The sequence below is a fragment of the Microtus pennsylvanicus genome, chromosome 3 (genome assembly GCF_037038515.1).
Source record: "Microtus pennsylvanicus isolate mMicPen1 chromosome 3, mMicPen1.hap1, whole genome shotgun sequence".
Taxonomy (NCBI): domain Eukaryota; kingdom Metazoa; phylum Chordata; class Mammalia; order Rodentia; family Cricetidae; genus Microtus; species Microtus pennsylvanicus.
Genome location: NC_134581.1, coordinates 3203136 through 3226087, shown reverse-complemented (window position 1 = coordinate 3226087; position 22952 = coordinate 3203136). Strand labels below are relative to the sequence as shown.

General features: G+C 50.6%; 1 protein-coding gene across 1 annotated transcript in view; it reads right to left on the bottom strand.

Moving 5' to 3' along the window:
* Ulk4 (unc-51 like kinase 4) overlaps window positions 1–22952 on the bottom strand; it is a 315649-nt gene that overhangs the window by 112373 nt on the left and 180324 nt on the right. The window lies entirely within an intron of this gene.

Below are 22952 nucleotides of genomic sequence, written 5' to 3'. Positions count from 1 at the left end.
GACGTTGCGTCTTGACCTCACCATTCTCAGGGAAGTTCCTTTCTGCAGTGGATACCAGTTAACAGAGACCCACACATGGTCAGGGGCAGAAAATAAGAGACTGTGGGCTGCTCAGCCCTAACTGGGATAGGTCTATATCTTGCCCTCCTCCTACGGCTCGGGCCATTGTGGATGAAGTCGAGAGGCTGTCAGAGCCTGAGGCGGGGGACGAACACAAGGCAACAGCATCTTCAGGACACAGCAGGGCAGCCGCACATGTGAACTCATACCAAGGGGCCTCTTAAGGCAAAAGACCCCCAAACCACACTCAGAAACAACGCATCCACACAAGCAGGCTTGACGGAAGCAGAATGTGTTACACATTGCGCCTATGTTACACACAGGGTCTCTAGGTCAACCAGTCAGGGACCAGCAGACCCAGGGCATGGTTTCTCTCAAGAGGACACAGACAACTGGGTGGTTTCCGGGACATAATGCAAGTGATATTTTCCTCATGCACTTAAACAATTTATTTATTTATTTTTAAAGATTTATTTATTATGTATACAACATTCTGCCTGTCTGTATGCTTGCTAGCCAGAAGAGGGCACCAGATCTCATTACAGATGGTTGTGAGCCACCATGTGGTTGCTGGGAATTGAACTCAGGTCCTCTGGAAGAGCAGGCAATGCTCTTAACCACTGAGCCATCTCTCCAGTCCAACAATGCAATTGATTACAATATAAAGAACCATCTAATTTATAAACTGGTGGGGTTGTCCTGCTGTAATCCCTGTGCCTCACACCGCCAGCCCTCACGTGGTGCAGTGATGCAAGCATTGCATGGTGTGCAGCTGGGCACACCTACGGCAATATTGTTACTATTGCTGCCTTTAACATTCTCCTCGCAGATTGCGTGACTGAGTCAGGAGCGACAGGAGGAAAGGACTCCGCGAGCATAAATCATCATCAGGACAGTGGACACCAACGCGGTGCAGGCCCACGTGTTCTTGACGAAACCTGACACATGGGTGTGTCTGGTAAAGAAGCGCGACATGCCTTGAACACCGCTTCTACTGGACACACAACCGGCTTGTCCCGAGCCCCCAGACCACCAACTGTGTGGGAACCAGGCCAAGTACAGCCCTCGAAGCTTCTGGTCTCCACATAGTGTGAGGCGCTGCTTCCAGCAAATACATCGAATTTTCCCAGCAAATGAAAAAGTAACAATTCTATCACTAAATGTGATAAAAATTGGGGTAAATTTTATCTAAACTACACAGGCTTCAGAGTTGTAGCTTGGTGGCAAAACCAGGTAAAGTGGCACAGTTGCCTAGAAGCTTCATAGCACACACATACACATGCACACACACGCACATATGCACACACACATACACATGCACACACACGCACATATGCATAAATTTGTAAAGGCACATAGATTCTAGCACTCCCCAGCCATCATGTTATGTACTACTATAATAATTATTTTTTATTTTCATTTTTACATGTGGGGTGCTTTGCTTGTATGTACATGTGTATCACATGCTTGCAGTGCCTGATGAGGCCAGTAGAGGGCATCATATCCCATGGAACTGAAGTTATAGGTGGTTGTGAGCCACCTCCCAGGACCTCTGGAAGAGCAGTCAGTGCTCTTAACCACTGAGCCATCTCTCCAGCCCAAAGAGTAACTAACAGGTTACTGCTCCAACCCAACATCTCTAAGAGAAACCAAACTTCATTAAAAGTCAAAGAACCCTGGAATTATTCTGCATTCATTATAACCAACTCATCAAAAACTCTGAGAATGATTTTGTATTAATTATGAGCAAATCCTCAAGGAGCTCGCCTCACAGGCCACGCGCTCAGCATTCTGGGAATATTAATGTGCACGAGCTGCCCCAGCTCCGGTCATGGTGTCCTTATTACAGTGTGACTTTGTTGTGATCTGCTGGAACGGAAAGCGGACTCTGGAGCACTGTGGGAACGTCTGGCTGGGGAAGACACTTGGCAGTTCTGTCTTTAAGGTGTGAACACAGCTCTAAAGCCCAAACGTGACCCCGACCAAACACGGGTTCCTTCTGGGGGGCTTCACATTTGCATCTTGCTGACCTGGGGTCACCTCTTTGGGGTTCACCAACACCCGCCTCTGTAGGAAGAGGGGGTCAGGGAGTGAGGAATGCAGGGCAGCTGTTCTTCCTCTAGTCGATCAGTGCTTCTCCACCGTATCCATAGCCCCCAGGCCAAGCCAATTCCACCCCTTCCTCCCTTTTCTTCCCCCTTCCCTCTCCCCTGTCCCTTTGTCTATGTGCTTTTTAAAGAAAAGATCTTGTTACATAACTCCAAGCAGCCTGGAACTCACCAAACAGGCACTGGTGACCTCAAACTTACTGTGATCCCCCTGCCTCTGCCTCCCAAGAGCTAGGCTTTTCAGCATGTACCGCCACACCCAGCCTAAGACTGCATCAACAGAGCATGAAGGGTGAACGTGGTCTTGGACCTCACGATCCGGTATGAATGGAAACACCAGGGAACTGTGGGGTCCTACGTCACAGAGCATAGCGCTCAGCCTCCCTAGCCCTGAAGATAACAACCACCCACAGCAGCTTGGTGCCGCATGAACACAAGCCCACAGTTCACTGAGGTTAAAAGCTTCGGAGTCCTCTTGGTCTAGTTCATTCCACACGTGTCCTGACATGTCCTGACGTGCCCTGACCTCAGATGCCCTCATCCTCATCTCTGAAATCTGTGAGCTGACGACCGGGTTAACCAACAGGAGTCTGCACACATGACCAGGTTAACCAACAGGAGTCTGCACACACGACCAGGTTAACCAACAGGAGTCTGCACACACGACCGGGTTAACCAACAGGAGTCTGCACACACGACCAGGTTAACCAACAGGATCTGCACACACAACCGGGTTCAACAACAGGAGTCTACATGGGTTAACCAATAGGAATCTGCAAACATGGCTCTGTTAACCAACAGGAGTCTGCACACACGACCAGGTTAACCAGCAGGATCTGCATACACAACCAGGTTAACCAACAGGATCTGCACACACGACCAGGTTAACCAACAGGATCTGCACACACGACCAGGTTAACCAACAGGATCTGCATACACGACCAGGTTAACCAACAGGATCTGCACACATAACTGGCTTAGCTAACAGGATCTGCATACATGACCGGGTTCAAAAACAGGAGTCTGCACGGGTTAACCAATAGGAATCTGCAAACACAGCTCTGTTAACCAACAGGAGTCTGCACACACGACCAGGTTAACCAGCAGGATCTGAACACATGACCGGGATAACCAACAGGAGTCTGCACACATGACTGGGTTAATAAAGTTTGAGGCAGTAATGTAGGGGACCCAGGTAGACTCAATGAGTCCCAGGGTCTCCTGAGACATTAAAGTAATAGGGATTATGACCTTAGAAGCAAAATGATGGAATTTGGCAAGAAGGGATCATGGCTAAGCAAAGATGGGACTGATAAAACTTTCTGGTTTGCCTGCTCAAGGAATAAAACCAAATCTTTGGAAGTAAAATGCCTACCAACACTTTAGACTTCTGACCTCCCAAAGCATACAAGAACGATCACCTGAGTTGTTTTAGACACTCCGGTTATCACCATGGTAGCTATGACAACTGCAAACAAATATTAGCTGATGTGTATGGAAAGCCCTTCAAGACTCAAGTGCGCAAGGCTTGGTCCTGCACAAAGCAGTATTCAGAGCTGGGCCCTGAGAGGTAATTGAGTCCTGGGGGCTGTGAATGCATCTGTCAATGCAAACTGCATTCATAGCTAAGTGGCAGTCCCTTTCTTATAGTGCCACCGACTGGGGACAAAGCCTTCAACACCAGGACGAGGGGAGGGGCGACCGAGACCCAAACAACCTCACTACAGACTTGAGAAGAGGGACGGAGCGCCTTGCGAAAGGCTCAGAGCCTGTCAGCACTCCACATGCCATTCCATCCGTGTCCTCCCACGCCTAAAGTCAGTTGTCGTGATATCCCGGCTTGAGGGTACGCATCACCCAATGTCTGACGATTCCCATCGCTACTCACATAGCCTCTGCCAATGGTAACAACCCAGCAACCACCTCACAGATGATAAAACCGATGTCCAGAAAGGGTCATGTGCCCCACCCCACCCGTCAGCTGCTTTCCTGTAGCCAATGCAAGTAGAATTGCAGAAAAAGGAGACAAGGGTGCCAGAGACCTGAGCAGTCCAGAAACTCACTCCGTTCTTTCGCAAAGGCATTGCTGCTCCCGGCGATCAGTGGCTGCACTAGAACAAACCAAGGTCACCTCAAGGGGAACCTGCAAAGGCAGCTCTAGAGCCTGTAGTGAGGAAGCCACGGTTCAGGGCAGCCAGAGGCTGGAGGGCCATAAGGATAGAGACAGAGAGGCCAAGGTGCCTCACTGAAGATGGGGCGTGAGGAAGCTAGACACAGAGAGGCCAAGGTGCCTCACTGAAGATGGGGCGTGAGGAAGCTAGACACAGAGAGGCCAAGGTGCCTCACTGAAGGTGGGGGCGTGAGGAAGCTAGAGACAGAGAGGCCAAGGTGCCTCACTGAAGATGGGGCGTGAGGAAGCTAGAGACAGAGAGGCCAAGTGCCTCACTGAAGATGGGGCATGAGGAAGCTAGAGACAGAGAGGCCAAGTGCCTCACTGAAGATGGGGTGTGAGGAAGCTAGAGACAGAGAGGCCAAGTGCCTCACTGAAGGTGGGGGCGTGAGGAAGCTAGAGACAGAGAGGCCAAGGTGCCTCACTGAAGATGGGGCGTGAGGAAGCTAGAGACAGAGAGGCCAAGGTGACTCACTGAAGATGGGGCGTGAGGAAGCTAGAGACAGAGAGGCCAAGGTGCCTCACTGAAGATGGGGCGTGAGGAAGCTAGAGACACAGGGTGCCTTCTTTCCAGCCAGGAATATCACATTTGGTTTCCTGAGGTTGAACTTAAGGCTGGAAAGGAGGCTGGCAGTGGTGGGCCATGTCCTGACTGACTTGGTGACTGTGGCAGAGGTGGTCTTGTTCCCTGGGACAGCTGAGAAGAGGCTGCGGGTCAGAGTTCTGTGTACGCAGATCTCCTGGCCTTGTCTGGGCATGTGTGCTCGCTCTCTCAGGGCAAACACTAGAGGCACACCCAATCCACAGAAGCCAGAGACAAGAAGAGGCCTCTCCTGATGGCCCTTCTAGATTCTTTTGGGATGACCAAAAGAGACAGGCAGCAAATAAGCTCGAAATGGCAGAACCGGAGACAGCAGCTTATCACTGTTCATGTGACATGGGTCTCGGCAAAACGTCCGTTGCCAGTCAGTGTGGAATGCTTCCCACGTGACTGAAAAACCCCTCTGTGGCCTAGTGACAGCTAATCCTACACTATGGCTCAGGGATGGATCTGAGGAGAAACTCACAGTGAGGAAATATCACACACACACAGCAAAAAGACAGATGAGGCCGATGAGCTGCAATAGAAAGTGTAGAAGAAAAACCCCACATGTCCATGTGATCACCACAGGGGCACAGACCCTCACTGAAGGCTTACAGATCTTGACAAACAGGTTGTAACGTTTGTGAGATGACAGCCGAGTGCATTTTTAAGAGCGAAGTCACTGCCCATGAAACATTTCCACAGACAGTAATTCAAATGCTGTGATTCCAACATAGGAATGAAAGGGTATAGCAGGGGACTGAGTCCAGACAGATGTCATGGGAACCAGACAGAAAGAGGTGAGTTAGCACATAAGCAAGGAAATGAGCAGATGGATTTTAAGACCTAGCAGGAATAAATTTCATCTAACCCATTAAAAAAATTTCACTTCAGAGGTCTCTACAGTTCACATAACTCACAGAAACAATCCGACCTGACCAGAACCGTAGACAGAGGAGGCCACGCCCTCAGGTGAAGAGGTCACCAGCCACGCCCTGGGGTGATGGCATCATCAGCCACACCCTCAGGTAATGACATCATCAGTCACTCCCTCAGGTGATGACATCATCAGCCACACCCTCAGGTGAGAGGTCATCAGTTACACCCTCGGGTGAAGAGGTTATTAGCCACACCCTCGGGTGATGCCATCATCAGCCACACCCTCAGGTAATGACATCATCAGTCACTCCCTCAGGTAATGACATCATCAGTCACTCCCTCAGGTGATGACATCATCAGCCACACCCTCAGGTGAGAGGTCATCAGTTACACCCTCGGGTGAAGAGGTTATTAGCCACACCCTCGGGTGATGCCATCATCAGCCACACCCTCAGGTGATAAGATCATCAGCAAGTATATTTAATTTGACAATGAGGTTTCAGCTGACCACAGTTAAAGAGGTGATGAAAGTAACTCGTGTATGTAAAGGGTGTTCACCAGTACCATAGCCATACAAACCGTCAAGGAAACTGCAAACAGCCGCGTCACACAAACACAGATGACAAACACAGGAACGTGCTCAAGGACAAAGTAGAGAAGCTTACCCAGGGGGAAGCAGAGACTGAAAATTGCTCTTAGCTGGGCGGTGTGGCACAGCCTTCGTTCCTAGCATCCAGGAAGCAGAGGCAGGTGGATCTCTGAGTTCTAGGCCACCCTGGTCTACAGAGTGAGTTCCAGAACAGCCAGGGCTACGCAGAAAAAAATAGCTACACAATGCAATGTCATGAGGACTTTAGATCTCACAGTACTAACTCCTTAAAGTCTGCTTGGACACACACACCACATGTGGATTTTCGTGCCTTCCCAAGCTTCTTGGAATAAAGTTTAACAAGTCTATGAAAAAGAAGGAGGAGGGAGGAGGAGGGGGAGATGGAGGAGAAAGAAGAAGAAGAAGGAGGAGAAGGAGAAGAAAGGGAAGGAGTAAAAAGAAACAAACAACAAAAAAAACTTAGACTAGGAGAGAGACCATCTCTGGCACCCAACATGGGAAAACCAGCAGAAGACGACATCTGTCTGCTAGGCACAGAGTGGCTTTTATAACAAGTTATGTCAAGGGCGCTGTGTGGAGCATGGTGCCCATCACAGACATGATCTGCTCCAGCCAGCCAGTCCCTGCCTCCACCATGCAGAGAGAGCCAGCGCGGAGAGCACTGAGGAAGGCTGGCTGGTCCTAGATTCTTCCCCACGTGGACACACGGTGTGCATCACCTCTGGGGTGCTCACTTTCACCTTCATGTACTTTGGCACTATTTAAATTTTTATAATGAATATGCATTGCTTGGGTGATCAGAAAAATACAGATATTTTACATCTTTCAAAAAATCAAAAGGAATGATTGACAGAACTTGAAACATTTTTAAAACTGGGGCTGGAAGTTTAATTAGCTCCACTGTAAGACTTTAGTCTGAGCCCTCAAAAGCAAGAGAAATTCTTCCCACCTGCTAACACTCTCCCCAGCTTGTCCCACTTTTAAAGAAAGTTTCAGATACTGAAAGGCAGAGCAGGTGAGTGCTGCCTGGCTGTCTGAAGGACACCACAGCTGGGTGCAAGACGGCCCCTCCCACCCACCCATCCCTCTCCCCACAGCTTTATCTCAGTCCACTCTGCTTCCTGTAGCCTCTCCCCTCCCAGAGGAGCCCCTGCCCTGAGTCACGTTTACCTCCCTCTCCTGTCTTCAGCCTGGGGCTCCCGTACAGTACCATCGTGGGCAGAGTGTGGGAGTCTGCAGTGAGACTGGTCTAGAATGAAAGAAGGCTTGGGATTTGATACTTAGCAGCTGCGTTGGAGAAGAAAAACCCCAACATGCTGTTCCTTTTTGCCCCTTCACCCTTCCGTCCAAGCTGCCTTTTCCCAAAGATGCTTTGCTGGCTGAGCCCTCTCCTGGGGAGCATCCTCCCCACCTATGCTCCCCCTCTTTGCTGGCCTAGGACCGTCCTGGATTGGAAGCAGAGGGATAGCACTGGGGACTTCTGAAGATGGGGAGGATTTGGGGGCTGTGATAACCTTTGTTATGACCTGATACACTTGTCCTGGTGCCTCATGGTCATTAATCATAGAGCCTCCTCTAATCATAGAGCCAAGTCCAGCAAACAGCTCGGTAGGTCAAAGGCCCATGTGATCCCCACTCCTAGTACAACACTGTTCACCACTGCAGACAGCACCCTTTACTGCTGCCGTAGGCAGAGCGTCGTGCCAACGACTCCCTGGCTGAGAATGAGCCCAGCCCAGCATTCACCCACGTTCACATTCACACTCCAGCTCCTACCTGCGGCTCACCCCCAGCCTCAGCGCACAGCCACTGCCTTCCCTGCCATCCGTCACACCAAGGTGCCCTGTTCCCATGGCTCTGTACAGAGGCAGGCTCGCTGCCCTACACCACTGCAGCCGTGATTCCCTCCCCGTAATTCTCCCCTTTGCACTCAGACTGTCTGTGTATATTCTCCCAGTCTGTGACACCATCTCAGATGAGGCTTCTCTTCCCAGCTGGACGGCAAGCTCCTCGCAGAAAGAGTATCTAATGAAGGAACACACCTTTAAAATGGAGAACATGTGTTTAAACAGAGTAGGCGTGGGAATACAGACGGTATTCGGTCACTAGGTTGTTGAATCAACCAATCATCAAGGAAGCTGACTTAAGAAGAGAGAGGGTGCCTTGATAACCGGGCTTCAGGGTATCCGATGAGGACTTCTGTTTCTTTCAGGTCATAACACCCATGTTAAGTAAATGTGAATTTGGTGGTAAGAAAAACAGACAGAGGACAGGAATGATGAAGGAAAATTATGGCTCTCACCAATATGAGTGTTTTCACTCAAAAAAAGTATTGAAAAACAACAGTCCTCTTGTTATACATGATGCTAATTCTAGATAGCATAACTGGTACACACCAGTCCTCCAAGGCTGACAATACTGTTCACACCAGTCCTCTAAGACTGACGGTACTAGTACACACCAGTCCTCTAAGACTGACGGTACTGTTCACACCAGTCCTCTAAGACTGAAGGTACTGTTCACACCAGTCCTCTAAGACTGACGGTACTGGTGCACACCAGTCCTCCAAGGCTGACGGTACTGGTGCACACCAGTCCTCTAAGACTGACGGTACTGTTCACACCAGTCCTCTAAGACTGACGATACTGTTCACACCAGTCCTCTAAGACTGACGGTACTGGTCCACACCAGTCCTCTAAGACTGACGGTACTGGTACACACCAGTACTCTAAGACTGACAATACTGTTCACACCAGTCCTCTAAGACTGACGGTACTGTTCACACCAGTCCTCTAAGACTGACGGTACTGGTACACACCAGTCCTCTAAGACTGACGGTACTGGTACACACCAGTCCTCTAAGACTGACGGTACTGGTACACACCAGTCCTCTAAGACTGACAATACTGTTCACACCAGTCCTCTAAGACTGACGGTACTGTTCACACCAGTCCTCTAAGACTGACGGTACTGTTCACACCAGTCCTCTAAGACTGACGGTACTGTTCACACCAGTCCTCTAAGACTGACGGTACTGGTTCACACCAGTCCTCTAAGACTGACGGTACTGGTACACACCAGTCCTCTAAGACTGACGGTACTGTTCACACCAGTCCTCTAAGACTGACGGTACTGTTCACACCAGTCCTCTAAGACTGACAGTACTGGTACACACCAGTCCTCTAAGACTGACAGTACTGGTGCACACCAGTCCTCTAAGACTGACAGTACTGGTGCACACCAGTCCTCTAAGACTGACGGTACTGGTGCACACCAGTCCTCTAAGACTGACGGTACTGTTCACACCAGTCCTCTAAGACTGACGGTACTGGTCCACACCAGTCCTCTAAGACTGACGGTACTGTTCACACCAGTCCTCTAAGACTGACGGTACTGTTCACACCAGTCCTCTAAGACTGACGGTACTGTTCACACCAGTCCTCTAAGACTGACGGTACTGTTCACACCAGTCCTCTAAGACTGACGGTACTGGTACACACCAGTCCTCTAAGACTGACGGTACTGGTACACACCAGTCCTCTAAGACTGACGGTACTGGTACACACCAGTCCTCTAAGACTGACGGTACTGGTACACACCAGTCCTCTAAGACTGACGGTACTGGTTCACACCAGTCCTCTAAGACTGACGGTACTGGTGCACACCAGTCCTCTAAGACTGACGGTACTGGTACACACCAGTCCTCTAAGACTGACGGTACTGGTTCACACCAGTCCTCTAAGACTGACGATACTGTTCACACCAGTCCTCTAAGACTGACGGTACTGGTGCACACCAGTCCTCTAAGACTGACGGTACTGGTACACACCAGTCCTCTAAGACTGACGGTACTGGTTCACACCAGTCCTCTAAGACTGACGATACTGTTCACACCAGTCCTACAAGGCTGACGATACTGGTACACACCAGTCTTATCACTCATGATGCTAACTCCAGATCGAGTACAGGAGATAACTGTTCTCCAAATGTTAGACAGGAAGTGTGAGGGCAAAAGTTATGCACCAAGTGTTAAAAATTCTGCAAGATCCCCAGCGGCGGTAGGCAGGCAGTGGGCTCCGGGAGCAGCCAGTCCCAGGCAGAGACGGCTGCCAGTCCCCAAGCAGCGGGCCCAGCCATGCGGCTCTGGGCTGGTCCTGGCAGGCTGGTCCCAGCGAGCCCGGGGGTGTGAGCAGGTGGCAGGTAGAAGGCACATGGGCAGACACATCGTACAGGATAGAATTGGATATTTATTACTTAGAGGAGAGAAAGAGTGGGAAAAGAAGGAGAAGAGAAAGGAGAGAGACAGAGAAGGGCGCGGGAGAGAGGGAAGCTGTGCGCCAAAAGGAGCGCTAAGAAACTAAGATGGCGAGAGGAGGGCAGGGGTCGCAGGGAGTGGGCATGGCTTGTCTCTTAAAGAGACAAAAACCATAACACCAAGTTTAAGTCAATGTGCTTAAGAGATCTAGAAAACAAACAAACAAACGAAAACACCTCTAACCTGTAAGCCCCACCTGTCCAAGGACAGATAACTTCCTAGTTGCTGGGGGCTGTTCACGAAAGACAATTAGCAACATGTTTTCACTATAAACAAGGTTGGTTGTCCCAACTGGACAGGGTGTGCTGGATAACACGTACTTGGGAGGTGCGCAGGCAGGAAGTACCTCAGGACGTATGCTTGCTCCTGATCAGATGGAGGCAGGAAGTATTCAGCCTTGTACGTTTTGTCTTGATAAGCAACTGACTAACATAATTTGGTACCATTCTCTGGGGATCCCGGGTATGGACCTGACCAGTGTCGAACATCCTGGCTAGTATAATAAAGCTTGCTTCAAATTTGGCTCAAAAATAGTGGTAATGGTCTTATTCTCCTTCAGTGGGATTAACAGAAATTGTCCGATTCCCGAGGGGGGAGCCTGAATCCAGTTCCCTCCGATTACAGCATGGAACTTTCCAGCTAAGAAGCAGGTGGTAGGCCTGAGCTGGGCATGTCTTCTTCCTCAGTGAGGAGCTGGGGCTGGAGTTTGTGTCTGCTGAGGAACTAAAAGAAAAGGGCAGAGGAATAAAGAGCACTTGGACCTGCTCGGTGCGCCCCAAAGTCTCTAGCTAAGTTCTAAGATGTTCCCTGTATGAAACTGAGGGAGGTGCGCTGACGGTCACCCCTGCAAACCTGGTCCTGTGGAAGCTGCCCATCTCACACAGCTGGAGGCACATCCCGACAACCCAGGTGGGAGGCCTTGCTGAAGACTGAGTATTTAACCAAGACCCCAAATGACATTCCCTATTAACACAGCTGAGGCAACAAGAATTTAAAATAAGCCTTGAAAGAAACAAGCTGAGCCACTGATAAATTAAATGACAGCCAGGGAAGACTCGGTATCTGGTTTACAGAACAGAATTCAGATGTGCTGCACAGAGCCCAGAATTACCGTCTGCAAAACAAAATCAGTAAGTAGTATTCTCAAGAAGCAAGGAAATGCAATCTACAGCCCAGGAAAGATGGAGGGCAGGGAGAGACACCAAGATTATGCACCTTTTTAGAGGAGCCAAGGACACAGGAAATATGGTCATAACAAGTTCACATCTGATCCTAAGAATAAAATTCATGGATATTCTAGAACTAAAAGTGCACTGTGGGGAAGGGGACCAACAATGATGGGGGGGGGGACCAGAAATGATGGGGGGCAGGGAAAGGGGACCAGCAATGATGGAGGGTGGGGAAAGGGGACCAGCAATGATGGGGGGGTGGGGAAAGGGGACCAGCAATGATGGGGGGGTGGGAAAAGGGGACCAGCAATGATGGGGGGGTGGGGAAAGGGGACCAGCAATGATGGGGGGGTGGGGAAAGGGGACCAGCAATGATGGGGGGCAGGGAAAGGGGACCAGCAATGGTGGGGGGGAGGGGACCAGCAATGATGGGGGGGAGGGGACCAGCAATGATGGGGGGGGGCTGGACTCAGCACAACCGAAGTTAGAGCTGTAGAAATGACTCAGTCTAAAGAAAGGTGAAGCTTAGCTTGGGAAACAGACGGAGACCCATGGCGGACTGTGTAGCTTCAAGGTCATATGTAAGTACAAGTAGATTTGCTTCATGTGAACCACAGCTCGAGATTTAGCAGAAACGGGGAAGGCATGAGAGAAAAACATTCTAATGTTTTTCATATTGATCAAGATTTTCTAAAGTTTATTGTTAAGGTTTAGTGTGTGTGTGTGTGTGCGCACACATGAGTGTGGGTGAACGGAACCAGAAGAGGGTGTCAGATCCCTGAAGCTGAGCTCTAAGTGTCTCCCAGCTGCCCACATGGGTCCTGGGAACTAAACTCAGTTTATCTCAAGAGCAGAGATACTTTAACCACTGAGCCATCTCCCCAGTCCCTCTGCTATTTTTAATAACAAAACAAAAGATCAGCAGGGTGGTGGTGGCGTACACCTTTAATCCCAGCACTTGGGAGGCAGAGACAGGCGAATCTCTGTGAGTTCGAGACCAGCCTGGTCTACAAGAGCTAGTTCCTGGACAGGCTCCAAAGCTACAGAGAAACCCTGTCTCGAGAAAAAAAAAAAAAAGATCAGAACAAGGAGCTTGACAAACAGACAGGAAGACTGCAGGATCCAGTTAGACGTCCCCAGATGACGGCTTTCTAGAAGGAAAGTGGGAACCTGGCCACTGTACTCTGACATTTCAACATCCTGACGTGACAGAGGAGGTCTGTGTGGGGTCTGAATCTTACCTAGAAATGAAAGCGGATTTGTATTAGAAATGTCTAACTCTATACCTTAAAGTTCTAGAAAAAATAATTAAATCAGTGTCTTTATTGTTGTTGGGTATTTTTTTTTGTTTTCAATGGAACAAAACACGAAAAAACAAAAATCTCACTCTTCATAGAAATAGAGAAGTATTAATTATTCTATTTAGTTTGAATTAAGACAGGAATACTGAGATGGCCAGAGACTGCCAGCCACCTCCAGGATGGCACAGCTGGCCCTCCTCCCCTCCTCCCTTCATCCTCTGCCCTTCCCTCCTGTCCCTCATGTTCATCGTCCTGTACATGATAGCTCATCTCAAGCGTGCCGGCCTCCTGCTCACCCCACCGCTCCCTGACATTCCCACCTCACAACACTGGCTGCCAAGCTGCTCTAGACAGCACAGCTGTTAGGAAGGGGCCTTTGATTCACCCACTTGTGACCTGTCTGTAACAGTGGCTGCTATTGGTCAGTCCTCAACTAAACAAACGTGAACGAAGAGCGACCGGAAATCAGAGCCAGTTCTGTGTCTGGTCTGGGAGATGCTCTGGCCTGCAGGCTGACACAGATATTCTGAATCCATTTCCCGTCAGTTCTGCTCAGCTACCGATTAAACCTGACAGCTGCAAAGGGAGACGCGGCAGACACCCGTCCCTCAGTGACGCTCCTTATACTTGATGGCTCTCAGAGGGGAAATACATGGCTATCATCTCCCCATACAAATGTTCAGTTTAACTTTGTCCCACATCTGAACACCTCACACGGATTCAGAGTAACGCATCTACAACTGCAAACCATAAACATGCATTTAGAGCAATTTTCAGTCTAATCAAAAGTTGTAATTTCACATGAACTAGCACTGAGCTGGGGGTGGCTCAGTTGTTAAAAGCATTGGCTGCTCTTGTGGAAGACACTAGTTCAGTTTCCAGCACTCACATGGTGGCTCACACTGCATGGAACTCCAGGGAATCTTTTGGCTTCCACTGGCACCAGCACAAGTGTCTCACACGCACACACACATAGAGAAACACACATATACACGTGCAGACATGCACATACACACACACATACACATGCACACACATGCACACACACAACAAATAACTAAATCTTAAAAGAAAAAGACTAGCATCTCTCTTCATCTCAGACACATGGAATACATGTGTCATTGTGTGGACATACACAGAGAACCAGATACAAACACAGCTATGCACCCATGCAAATGGAATTTACACACGTGGGGCACACTGTCCCCGAAGCCAGGGAAAGACACACACTGACAAGACTGATTGTGTGCTAATATTAATTATTAATATAAACAAACAAGTAAGAAAAGGAATACTGCCCTCCTCAAACCACTCTGTGAGACAAGGCCCTCCCTAAACACCTTGCGAGACAATCACCACCTTCTACCAAACCTGACCAGGACATAGTGAAGACATGAAAACTGCAGACCTGCATCTAGAAAAACACAGACGGATGTACCCCCACTCTGCAGATTGCTAGCCAGTCAAACCCAACATTAAACAAAAATCACATGAGGGCTGGAGAGATGGCCTCGGTGTGAGGGGAGCTTGCTGCTCTGGCAGAGAACAGTTCCCAACATCCATGCCAGGAGCCCACAGAATCACAACCAAAACGCCAAGGCTACCCTTACAGTTAGAACTCAAGTCCAAAGTTGGCAGATGCACAAAGACCCCGAGAAGAGCAAAGTTAGGACCTCATGTTCCTGATTTCAGGTCATCATACTACCAAGTGGCAGACTGCACAGCCCTGACATCTTAGCCAGTGATCAGTCCCAGCAGGAGTCCGTCTGGACCAGGGCTTAGCAGGGAGGCACTGAGCCTGCATCACCACAGAACAATTTTATGGCTTCCTCTCTCTTCACCCCATGATGACTCCTGGGATGGAGAGGGAAAAGGAATAGGCAAGCCCATGTCCAGCAATACGGCAGCACGGGGTTCCACAGGGTACAGACCCCACTTCAACCAGGCAGCACAGCGGCAGAACCAGAGCCACAGGTCCTCAGATGGCCCAAGCTCAGCATGGGCCACAGTTGCCCTGTATCTTCCTCAGGGAGTCTTGCCTTGTCAAGCTGAAGCAGAGGCTGAAGTGTCTCTGCCTCTCTTCCCGCAGCCCTGTGAAGTACCACAGGGGCAGAAAGAGCCAACTGCCCTGATGTTCCAACAGGAGATTCTTGCTCCAACATCAGCGTTTATTAATGGCTTCTGCTCTTGACCAATTTTTATTGATCAACAATGGCACACCAGGGCTCATACTACAAACCATATCCCTTTACGGAAGGACAAATATCTGGTCAAGTTGGCCATTCTTGGCCATTCTGTTGAGATGGGCCGAGGACTGAGCTCTGCCAGGCCGGTAGCACTGACATGAAGACAGTCAGTCTAAGAGGGTCCTGCCTCCTGTAGTAGTAAGAGCGGCGGGGCTGCGTTCCCAGCATCCCGGCCGCCTGGCTAGCTTATGCCCCGAAATAATTACACGGACACTGGATTCTTTTAATCACTGCTTGGCCCATTTCTATCTAGCCTCTTCTAGGCTAACTCTCGCACCTGGACTAGCCCCTTTCTAATATTCTATGTAGCACAGCTAGGTGCGCTTACTGGGAAGATTCTAGCCTACGTCCATCCTGGGTCGGAGCTGAATCATGTGCCTCTGCCCAGGAGAGCGGAGCATGGCGTCTCTGTCTGAGGCGTCTTACCTCACTTCCTCTTCCTCCCAGCATTCTGTTCTGTTTACTCCACCCACCTATGTTCTAAGCTATGAGCCCAAGCAGTTTGTTTATTACTTAACCAATGAAATCAACAGATTGATATATGACACTCCCACATCAGCCTCCAGTGACTTTCTTTAAGCATAACAAATCCTCTGATTTTCTGTATTTCTGTAATCTACCTTGGAGACAGGCCTTTGGGTTCCACTGTGTTTCCTGCCAGGGCACCAGAGCGAGCCTGCAGCTGAGCGTGCAATGGTGAGAGTGAGGAACTAAGGACAACCCCAGGAGGGTGTCCACTCTTAACCCAAACACTGCTGCTTCAAAGGAAATGAGTGTGGATTGCCCCGAGGTAAGATGAGGGACCATGAGTTTGGGCTGCTCTGATGACAGGCCCTGCTGGGGAAGAGGTCATACCAGCCTGCATAGGCAAATGACAAGGGGACGAAAGTCACAAATCAGTCCCCTCACCCACACAAATACATTGCTGGGCCCATCAGGTGGGTGGGTTACGGCACAACTGGGACTCTCTGCCGTGAGTTCTCGGTCTAATGAAGTCTTACATTTGAGTTGGTGGACTCTAGAGATCTCACAAGGGCACATCCCTTACCAACAGTTTCAACCAGATGGCTCTGTGACGGTCAGACTGGACTGCCAGCTTCCCACAACTGGGCGCATCCCTGAGGATTCTCTAGACTGGTAGTTTTCAGCCTGTGGGCTGCCACCCATTGGGGGGCGAACATATCAGATACCCTTTCATGGTGGTTGCATACCAGATATTTATATTACAATTCATAGCAGTACCAAAATTACAATTAAGAAGTAGTAACAAATATAATTTTACGGTTGGGGGTCAACAACATGAGGAGCTGTACTGAAGGGTCTCAGCACTAGGAAGGTTGAGAGCCGCTGCTCCAGACTATTTAACAAGGCAGAATGGCCCACACCCTAAGCATAAGCAGCACCATCCCATGGGCTGGGTCCACAGCGAACAGAAGAGAAAGGGAGCTGAGCCCTGCATCATCTCTCCGCTTCCAGACTGCTGGTGCCACATGACCAGCCGCCTGTGCTGACAAGACGTCATCTGACAAGACGGACTGTGCCCTTAAACTGTGAGCCAAACCTTCCTTCTTCATTTCTGTCTGATATTCTGTCATGATCAGAAAACTATGTGCCCAGTAAAGGAGCTAGCGGTAGCCCACATCATTCTCTATGTGCCCAGTAAAGGAGCTAGCGGTAGCCCACATCATTCTCTATGTGCCCAGTAAAGGAGCTAGCGGCAGCCCACATGGTTCTCCATGTGCCCAGTAAAGGAGCTAGCGGCAGCCCACATGGTTCTCTATGTGCCCAGTAAAGGAGCTAGCGGTAGCCCACATGGTTCTCTATGTGCCCAGTAAAGGAGCTAGCGGCAGCCCACATGGTTCTCTATGTGCCCAGTAAAGGAGCTAGCGGTAGCCCACATGGTTCTCTATGTGCCCAGTAAAGGAGCTAGCGGTAGCCCACAATGGTTCTGACTCTTGGTCTGTGTGGTACTTATGTTTCTGTTACAGTGATAAAATACCCTGACAAAGGCAACTTGGCGGGGAACGGGGTTACCTTGGCTTACAGTCCCTCCAGGCAGGGAAGGCTTGGCTGCAGGACTGAGGTTGGCCTCGCAGCCGGAAAGCAGAAAGATGACATTTCATCTGCACACAGGAAGGCCAGCCTACAAGCCTCGAAACCCATCCACCAACAAGGCTCTGCCTCCTAAAGGTTCCACTGTCTTCCCAAACAGCACCACCAGCTGGGGACCAAGTGTTCAAACACATGAACCTGCGGGGAACGTTTCATATTCAAACCACAACCATCATCAATGTTCCAACTCCTGGCAATCGTGAAGCTGGTCAGCCAGTCTGCAGAGCCTCTAGCAAGGGTGCATCTTTCTCAGGGACCTTCAGCTCACAGTAGATTAGCAGACTTCATTTTCTGCATACAAAGGATTTTTTCTGGAAACTAGGCAGGTGTATATTTTTTAACGTGTTATTCATCTCCAACCATCCCAAGAGCTAAGGAGCAGATCCATCAGGAAGGCCCCATTATCACTCACCACGAGCCTTCACAGGAAGGTTCCATCCGCTTCTCAAAGACTAAAGCAAAAGCTGGGACCAGACTGGAGGCGGGATAGAATGCTCAGTGGTGCCTAAGGCTAAGCACTGGCCTTGGAGATAAGGAGAGAAGGGGCCTGGGCTAGCCCTCCACATCGCTGATCCTCTCAGGTCCTTCCTGGTGAGAGCTCAGGTTAAAAAGAAACAAAACTACTGTGGCTCTAAGTTTCTGTGACTCAAAGACAGTTTGTTCACGGCTGAGGACAAGACTCAGTGACCAAGACACCTGCCACACAGGATGAAGACCTGGGTTTGGATCCCCTGAACCCACATAAAAGCCAGAACAGTGACCCCTGCCTGTCATTCCAGCACTCTGTTGGTGAGACGGGAGGCTGAGGCAGGGGAATCGCTAAACGCTCACTGGGCCAGCTAGCCCAGCATTCACAGCGGCAAACAGCAAGAGGTGGGAAGTGGGCCCGATGCCCGAGACTGTCACCTGACCATGAACGCGCAGGTTTAAATACACAGAGACTTTTTAAAAGTGAGGCAAAACAAACGGTCTGTTCACCAAGAGCGAAGGAAACAAACCCATGTGGACAAGGGACAGAGAGAGGCAGAAGCGATGGCAGGGAGGGGGCTCCATAAGCCCAGCAAAGCCCAGTCACGGGGAGTTCATGGAGCGGAGAACAGCACCTGTGTGCACTCGGCTATTTGCGGGTAACAGACGCGCAAGAGAAGAAATGGATTCAGCTCACCGTTCAGTGCCCAGGTAGACAAATACGCCCACTGTCTGCCAGTCCCCGGCTTACGTATCCGCAAATGGGCGGGGGGGAGGGCGACTGTGTTCCATTCTTTACCCAAAGCGCTCATCTAGAGCCTTGCTCTCTGGGGTCTCACCTCTTAAGTGTTTGGGATCCTGGGGGCTGTAACAATAAAACGCGCAGGAAGACATCGCAAGTCTGAGTGATCTCCTGACATTCATCCAGAAGTCAGAGCAGTGAACCCCAAGACAGATAGCACACTTCACCCGTGAAGGGTGAGGCTTAGCCTTCTTTCATGGTATGTGGAGGAGTTATTAAATGCCTACATAAAGTTTTATTACTGTTTTAATCCCATTAATAACCATCTTCACTTTAATGAGCTGTGGTAACTGCCGCCTGCGTGAGAACTGCTTTGCCTCTAAGGATATAAAAGGGGGGCATCGGGGAGCTTCGCAGCGCCGACTCCATCAGAGGAAAGAGACAGATGCTGCTGGCTGCTTATTTTCTGAGTCTAAGCTGCTTGCTTCCACATTTCCCATCTTAGTTCCCCGAACGTGGCAGCCCAACAGAAGGGAATAAAAGGGAATGTGCCTGCACATCGGAAAATCTCTTACACACAAACGACTCACATCTTAATAGCCCGCTTCCCTCCCGTTAACTTCATCTCTGAGATGGCAGGGCGCTTCAGTAAACACGGAGCAAGCACAGTCTGCGTCTCACAGTTCCGGAGCGCTGAGGCCAGTCAGAGCAGTGAACCCCAGGTCCTCCGGCCTCCAGCCTGGTGAACACCAAGTGGCTGCCTGGGGACTTCCAGTAGAAGCTGGGTCCTCACTTCCGTGACAGGAACTCCCGGGATCTGAGGTGTCCAGGAAAGCTCCATGCAGACTGATCGCTATCCTACCTGAGAAGCTGTGAGCTTTAGTGTTCACAGTGTGGGTGGGGGCTGAAACTGACGCTCTGCATACACCAAAGGAAAAATTCAAACAACAACAACAAAGGAAAAAAAAAACCACATCAGGGCTCAGCCTTCTGGATCCACTCAAGCCTGACCCCATATCCTACCCCACACGACAGGCAGACGTGAGCCTATAGACACCCCTGTGCAGACAGGCAGATGTGAGCCTGTACCCCATGTGGACAGGCAGATGTGAGCCTGTACCCCGTGTGGACAGGCAGATGTGAGCCTGTACCAACCTCTGTGTGGACAGGCAGATGTGAGCCTGTACCCTCTGTGTGGACAGGCAGATGTGAGCCTGTACCCGCCTCTGTGTGGACAGGCAGATGTGAGTCTGTACCAACCTCTGTGTGGACAGGCAGATGTGAGCCTGTACCAACCTCTGTGTGGACAGGCAGATGTGAGCCTGTACCCGCCTCTGTGTGGACAGGCAGATGTGAGCCTGTACCCTCTGTGTGGACAGGCAGATGTGAGCCTGTACCCTCTGTGTGGACAGGCAGATGTGAGCCTGTACCCTCTGTGTGGACAGGCAGATGTGAGCCTGTACCCGCCTCTGTGTGGACAGGCAGATGTGAGTCTGTACCCTCTGTGTGGACAGGCAGATGTGAGCCTGTGCCCTCTGTGTGGACAGGCAGATGTGAGCCTGTACCAACCTCTGTGTGGACAGGCAGATGTGAGCCTGTACCAACCTCTGTGTGGACAGGCAGATGTGAGCCTGTACCAACCTCTGTGTGGACAGGCAGATGTGAGCCTGTACCAACCTCTGTGTGGACAGGCAGATGTGAGCCTGTACCAACCTCTGTGTGGACAGGCAGATGTGAGCCTGTACCCTCTGTGTGGACAGGCAGATGTGAGCCTGTACCCTCTGTGTGGACAGGCAGATGTGAGCCTGTACCCTCTGTGTGGACAGGCAGATGTGAGCCTGTACCCTCTGTGTGGACAGGCAGATGTGAGCCTGTACCCGCCTCTGTGTGGACAGGCAGATGTGAGCCTGTACCCTCTGTGTGGACAGGCAGATGTGAGCCTGTACCCTCTGTGTGGACAGGCAGATGTGAGCCTGTACCCTCTGTGTGGACAGGCAGATGTGAGCCTGTACCCTCTGTGTGGACAGGCAGATGTGAGCCTGTACCCTCTGTGTGGACAGGCAGATGTGAGCCTGTACCCTCTGTGGGGACAGGCAGATGTGAGCCTGTACCCTCTGTGGGGACAGGCAGATGTGAGCCTGTACCCTCTGTGTGGACAGGCAGATGTGAGCCTGTACCCTCTGTGGGGACAGGCAGATGTGAGCCTGTGCCCTCTGTGTGGACAGGCAGATGTGAGCCTGTACCCTCTGTGTGGACAGGCAGATGTGAGCCTGTGCCCTCTGTGTGGACAGGCAGATGTGAGCCTGTGCCCTCTGTGTGGACAGGCAGATGTGAGCCTGTACCCGCCTCTGTGTGGACAGGCAGATGTGAGCCTGTACCCTCTGTGGGGACAGGCAGATGTGAGCCTGTACCCTCTGTGTGGACAGGCAGATGTGAGCCTGTGCCCTCTGTGTGGACAGGCAGATGTGAGCCTGTACCCCGTGTGGACAGGCAGATGTGAGCCTGTACCCTCTGTGGGGACAGGCAGATGTGAGCCTGTACTCTGTGTGGACAGGCAGATGTGAGCTGTACCAACCTCTGTGTGGACAGGCAGATGTGAGCTGTACCAACCTCTGTGTGGACAGGCAGATGTGAGCCTGTACCCCGTGTGGACAGGCAGATGTGAGCTGTACCCCCATGCCCCACAGTCAGGACAGTTTTCCCTTCAGAGGACTTACGTGGCACACCCACACGAGAATGCGGAGAGTGGGGAGAGAATCAGGGTAGGTAAATATTCTCAAAATGAGACGCACGGCACATGTAACAAGCATTTGAACAATGTGAAGCTGCACACACGTTCAGGAAACAACACATGGGTGAGACGCAGGATAACCCAGGTGAAGGCGTAGCCGCCAGTCCGACAACCTGGTTCAATCCCCAGCGCCTCCATGGCAGACATCAGCTCCTGCAGGTTGCCCTCTGACCTCTAGGAGCGCACTGTGGTGAGAGAACCAACACGCACATAGGAATAATGTAGAAAGGAAACGTCACGATGAAACCCAATCAGTGAAAAATAAAAGTAACACGCAGACATTTCACCCTTTCCTTTCGGTCCCAGAAGGGAGTCTCCTGCTTCCCTCCGCTGGCCTGACCAGCACCAGCAGCGGGCTCTTCAGAGACGCCTCTAAGCGATATGTGACCACACAAGGAACACACGGATTGAAAGGACCTTTTAATCTGGTCTGGTGGCCATGGCCCTGTTCACAAACTGCGCATGCTTTTCTCTGCACGTGTGGGACCCGGTTGCTCAGCCAGCTCAACACTGACCACTGCCTCCCCCTGACCAGTGAGACCAGAGCTGCGTGAGTCGCTTCCCCATGGTTACTTTCCCCAGATGTGGTAAAACATTCAGAAATCAGACCCTGAGATCTCAGCAGAGTTTAAATGTATTCTTCGGAGGCACCAGGTATACCGAGGAGGTACACTAACTGCCACACCCAGGGCCTGTGGCATCTTCCGTCCCACTGTTGAGCACAAGGCTCCCCTCTCCCGGCATCCTCACTGCCCCTGTTATCAATTACCCGACAGTCACATACAACACTGCAGTATGTGAGGGGGGTGGATGCTGGGCCGCCACTCATGAGGCTTTGTTACTTGCGCATCCTCTTTGGAGGAAATATCTATTCAAATCTTCTACTCATTTGTGAATTAGGCTGTGTGTTTCCCCATCATTGAGTCGAGGATGTTCTTTATATATTATGGATATTAGTTTCTCTTCAAGCACACAGTTTGCAGACATTTATTCCTCTGCTGAAATAGAATGATACCTTCTTTCCTCTTCCATTGACAAGTGCAAGGGAGTCTAAGACCCTGGAAAATGATGGCCCACGACATACAGCACCAGATACAGTGAAGCAGAAAGCCAACCCCGCAGCAGGAGTGCTAACTAAATTCCCATTAAATGAACGAACATCTGTTGGGCTAATCCACCGGAAGTGCGGCTCATCTTCTCCACAAGCTGTGGTGAAGATAGAGTCCTCTGTGCAGAAGTTCAGCCCAGTAGTGAGAAAGGAGCCCATGGTTCTGCAGCCTGGGCCTCACCTTTATCAGTGCCTTTCACATGGTCCCAGACCTGCCTGATGAAGCCCTTCCTTCCTCGTCAACTATCACCTCCTAATGGAACTATCCTTCTGTTCAGAACCCTGCAGTC